The 5,280-nt window shown below is 39.9% G+C and overlaps 1 long non-coding RNA gene across 5 annotated transcripts; it reads left to right on the top strand.

Annotated features, from left to right (window-relative positions):
- The first annotated feature begins 713 nt into the window (after nucleotides 1-713).
- LOC134447733 (uncharacterized) lies at nucleotides 714-4,899 on the top strand. Of its 5 annotated transcripts, XR_010034623.1 has the most exons (8): nucleotides 714-768; nucleotides 993-1,068; nucleotides 1,384-1,444; nucleotides 2,249-2,432; nucleotides 2,558-2,711; nucleotides 2,965-3,038; nucleotides 3,640-3,694; nucleotides 3,951-4,899. It is a non-coding gene; the product is annotated as an uncharacterized LOC134447733 (long non-coding RNA). The 5 variants fall into 5 exon arrangements; XR_010034622.1 differs by having other exon boundaries at nucleotides 724-1,068; XR_010034624.1 differs by having other exon boundaries at nucleotides 724-1,068; nucleotides 2,285-2,432.
- The last annotated feature ends 381 nt before the right edge of the window (nucleotides 4,900-5,280 follow it).

Here is a 5,280-nt window from a genome sequence, read left to right on the forward strand (position 1 = left end):
GCATTCATAGTATTATAGCATGGTATTATATTAATAGCTCTTATAGCTTTTTTTTTTAAACATTTTTCAATGCTACACCCAATATACCCAAGAAGTGTAGTGAAAGAACAAAAATTGACATTAAGTTTATGTGAAAGACGAACTCAATCACGTATATAACAGAAATGAATTGAAGAAATGAAATTAATAAATAAATGCACAAACAAAGCCAGAAAAGTTGGAGAATTCAATGGAGGTTTATTTGCACAGATCAAGTTAGAGACATTTAAACAACAACAGAGGAGACATTACTACAATATTCCAATGCTAAACACGCACAAACGCACACGCACACGCACACGCACACACACAGAGTTTAGCAGATACTACACTCACAGAAATGATTCATGGAGGAGTTCATTTTTATGCATTCACATCTATTTGATTTTATTTAAAAACTCATTGTTTTAAAACATATACATTACAATTAACTATAATCTATGTAATTGGACCAATAATAAAATGTAGTGAATTGAAACACTTAATATATAATTAAAAAGTTTAGATAATTAACAATATAAAACAAACAAGATCATATTATTTAAAATGTATGTGATTAGTTTTCATAAAAGTTATGTGAATTGGGAAAACTGAGGATGCAACTCCAGTCCAGAGGTGGCGCTACTTGCTGCACATCACGGTTGTTCACAGCCAAACGTTTGAGCGCTGCATTTTCTACTTCCTGTTGCCCTTCAACTGTGTGGGGAGTGGAGCGAGATCAATGTTATGGTAAGAAATCTAAAGCCATCCTACATCCAATTTCTTCAAATTGTGTCGAAATTGTGTAGTTTATATTAGATGGATACTATTTGGTTTGATTTCTGTTCACATTTCCGTAGTTTGTTATTGCTGTAGCCTAAACGGTTAAATCCTGCATGGCAGGTGTTCCAGTGCATGTGTGCTTCAGGCTAGCGGTTCTTTGGCAACTTGGCTTGTTTGTTACTTCTCTACAGGTCGACAGTAAACTAAACCAACCTTGAAATTGGTTATTATGCTGTTTGAAACGACACAAAGCCACAAGTGATTGTCGTAAGCAGTTGTATCTTTCCCCTTTTACAGTGCCCATTTTGTAGGCTTAGCAAAGTGCTGCTGATGTTCACAGTTTGCAGTTCAAATTCCTTATTGCGCTGTAATAATGTCGTTTAAATTCAGTTCAGTTCAATAATACTAAACTACACACGGTAATCATGCTGTTTAAAATTGCATTGCGCTGTTCTTTGATTATTGTGTGTCATGTTATCTGTTTTGTGGGTCAGTTGCAGTAAAAGGATGTATCATAAATGCAAAGCATTCGTTTCACTGGATAGTAATGGCATCTGCTCTTGTATTGCCCTTTCTCCCCAGATACAAAACTATTGTGGTATTTTTGTCATTCTCCTCAACGGGACATCCATGTGGCGACATGGTAAGCTTAAACTTATTGAAAGATGTACAGTTATATCTCAAATGTAGTTCATATGACTGACACAAAGTTGTTGGTAACACTCTATGAAGCCCATATCTATAGCGCATTATGAGTGCATTTATATCAAATTATAATGTGCATTATAATTTGGCTACTTACAACACATTACAACTACACCCATGATCTTTCATGATGCTTTATGCTAACAGTTATGAATAACAGTGAACTAAGTTTATAAAACTATGTAAATCCAAGGGTGTTATGAGTGCTCGTGACTGGATATATACTACAGACTGCCTGATGGGGCTTACACTACATTATGATGCATTATACTGCATTACACAGTGCATTATAGATGCATCCATATGAACTTCACTTTACTTAGAGCACACATTGACAACTTATGATCTCACATGGAATATTATAGCGTCTTATTCGTCCTTATATCCAGGTCTGTGCATAGAGGGGTGTAAGTACTCCTAATGCATTAAAAGCCCCATCAGGCATTCTGTAGTTTATAACCAGCCAAGAGTCCTCATAACACAATTGTATTTATTAAGCATTATAAGCTAGATTCATGGTTATACATAGCTGTTAATATAAAGCATCATGAAACATGATGGGTGTAGTCATAATACGTGGTGAGTCATTATAATGTGCCTTATAATTTGATATAAATGCGCTCATAATTTGCTATAGATATGGGCCTCAAAGAAAGTGTTACCAAGTTGTTTGTTAAATGAACCTGAAATGTGAAAAATGTGCATGTTAACCATTCAAATGATTTGTCTAAACATTTATAAGGCTGGTATTATCTCCGTGTTCAATCTGGTCAAGCAGATGAGGGGCCTTCATTTACTGCCGACATAGATGAGGTTCTGATCAAGAAGGTGATGCAACGCCCATGCTCAACCTGGAGGAAGGAGGTTCTCCGGGAGCCAGCAATTCCAGACTTCCAGAACAGATGGCACTTTTTGATGCCAGCGAGGTAAATGTAGTGTAGTTGACTGGACTGTCACTGGACTGTCACTGGACTAAACCAGTGACATTCTTATCTTTTGGTGTTGTCGTCAATGCCATTAACCTGCCACAACCCCTGTTGTCTTTTTACAGATCAATTTGGAATTCATGTAAATTGCCACTGTACCTCTGACCTCAATTCTTTGGTGAACTGGACTATCGGGCAAGTGGCCTTATCCGGATCTTCTGTACCGAAGGTGGAGCTGTAGGACGGAAGATCTCTGCCATAATGACCCACATGGGACATGTACGTTTTTGATTCTGGTCTAATCTGATCTGCATATAGCTTGTGAGTTAGATAACCATGGTGAAGTTTATGTTGATTGTTTCAGATGTTTTTCTTGCCGTTAGAAAAAAAAACACTTGACTGCATGGGTTTAGACTTGTGAGCTTTGAGTGGGGTTAAACAAGGTTTTGGGGTGGTCAATGGAGAAATGACTGACTTTGTTGCCCTCAGTACCTGTGTTGGTTTGTGACACATTATGCATACTGTCCTCTAGGATGCCGGCGAACTGTCTGTGTATGAACTTCAGCGACTTGAACATCTTTGAAGATTTCACAAGCATGTGGACATGTAAGAGTTTGCCGCTGCTCTCATTTTCACACATTGCCTCACTTTGTGTCTTCTCCTACTCTACTCTCTCCCTTCTGTTCTTGCCTCTACCTCCTTTTCATACTGTCACTCACCAGTATATCGAAATAGAACTTTGACATTTAAATGGCTGTCAAATTTGGTCTTAAAAGTGTATTCTTTTTCTCCATTGCCATGTAACTTCATTCTTACTCCAGACCTGTGTACCATTTATTAAGGGGGGGCTCTTTAGGGTCTTAAGAAATAATGTGATGTTTGCTCAAAGTACACCAAATGTCCCTGCTGCCATAGGAGCCCACATTTGATTTGATGGTACAAAGTTTACACATTTCAGCATGCTTGCTCTGAATGTTTGCCCCTCTGCCTGCAACATCTTGAGGAAAGTCCCAACTCTGATCTGATATTAGTGCGATGGACTGTCTCAAAGTTTACAATTAAGTCAACCAATGCACATCGAAGCATTTTTTTTTAAGTTGAAAGATGAAGTTCAGCATCCCTTGTGAATGGAAAATCACCACTGTTTGGATTGCTACCAATTCAGTGTAGTGATACAGTGGATCTAATAATTTCTTTCTGTCAAAAGGCAGCAGAGGATCTCCGGACTCGGGATGCAAGTGAGGCCAAAGCAAGATAATGAAGTAAGTCATAAAGCACTGCATTTTCAAGCATGACTCCCCCCCCCAATTAATTGAACAGAAGTTTTGCAGTCAGGATAGGGGTAATGGGAGATGAGGTTGGAATGGGGAAATGAATTGTCTTCTTTCTTTGGCCAACAGGTGACTTTTTTTTTTGATTGCAAAGTGCCTGGAAGACAAGTCTTTTGAACTTATTTCGCACCTAAATCTTTGTAGTTCTTCCGTTAAATCATTCTTTTTTCCCTTTGCTATGTTCCAGGACCTTGAATGCAGACAGGCCTAGGCAGACACTGCTGAGAAGACCATGGGCATCTACACAGTCCGGACAGAGGGTGATGGTCTAGGTGATGCATGTTTTGAAGATGTCTGTGTGGCACTGGACGGTGTGAGTTCTCCAGAGCCTGCGGAGTGTCGGCCATGCATGTGTTGGGCTTTATGAACGAATCTATGCACCAACTTGAGCTATCCAAAAAGACTGCGAAATATACATACATTTGAGGGTTACCAGAAAGTTCTGATGGACCTGTACTCAAGCAAGCTTGAAATAGCTCCTGTGATTCAGTGGCATACACGCCTGTTAGACTCTCACTTCGCTTCCGCTCACACTGCCGCAGTGGCATTGGTTGTGACCCGTAGATGGTCGACCAGGGGAAAAAAACTATAAAACTCATGATATTTTTGTCTTCGACCAAGTGGTCAGTGTGGAGGAGTTTGAGGTTTTTTTTTTTTTTTTTTTAATCCATGTCTGCTGTCGGCCACATACACACAACTGTTGCCCACACACCAGCGGCCTATACTACAAAACTGGTTCAGGATACGTTAAGGTTAAGTTGAGAGTGAAATCAACTAATAGAAGAGCCCAGAGTACTTATTTTCTTTAGAAAGGCTCTTAGATGATGAGATAAAGGTATTAGATGATTTACCTAACTTAGTAATAGGCCCCTGGTGAACTATTCTGTACACAAACCAGCTGAACTAGTGTGCCGGCTCACTTGGTTGACTACGTGTATTGGCTGCCTAAGTACACCTGCTGAACTTTTGTTGCACCCACAAACTTGGACTGTTGGCTGTGTGCACACACCTATTAGGACTGTTGTACTTAATGCCAGCTGAAGTATTGTGTGTGCACACCTGATCTTTTTCTTGTGTACTACACACCTGTGGGACTGTTTCGCCCACGCACGCTTGCGTGGCCATTTGTGTTAACCTTTTGCCATACCTGCCGACCATTACGCATTTTGTGTAGCAGATACGGATTTTGACATCAAACTACGGCGCTGTCACTTCAAAATACGCGAAAAACCAATAGCAAAGTGGGCCCTTATAAATTGCTCTGTAGACTTGCAACCAGACAGAGCCGTAGACATGGCTCTGCTTGCAATTGTCTCGCGCTGGCCTTTCCATTGGCCAGCAACGTGTGGGGGGAATATTGACCAATCAGAGCGCTAGAACTAGTTTGGATGTCTTCATTTGTTATGCTGCGCTCCTCGTTTGCTTCGAAATCTAATCACACAAGCAGAGAGACTGGTTAATGTACTCCTATAATCTCTGAAACAAGTGTCCTCCTCCTGTCGTCATGTATTATCCAT

The sequence above is a fragment of the Engraulis encrasicolus genome, chromosome 1 (genome assembly GCF_034702125.1).
Source record: "Engraulis encrasicolus isolate BLACKSEA-1 chromosome 1, IST_EnEncr_1.0, whole genome shotgun sequence".
NCBI classification, from domain to species: Eukaryota; Metazoa; Chordata; class Actinopteri; order Clupeiformes; family Engraulidae; genus Engraulis; species Engraulis encrasicolus.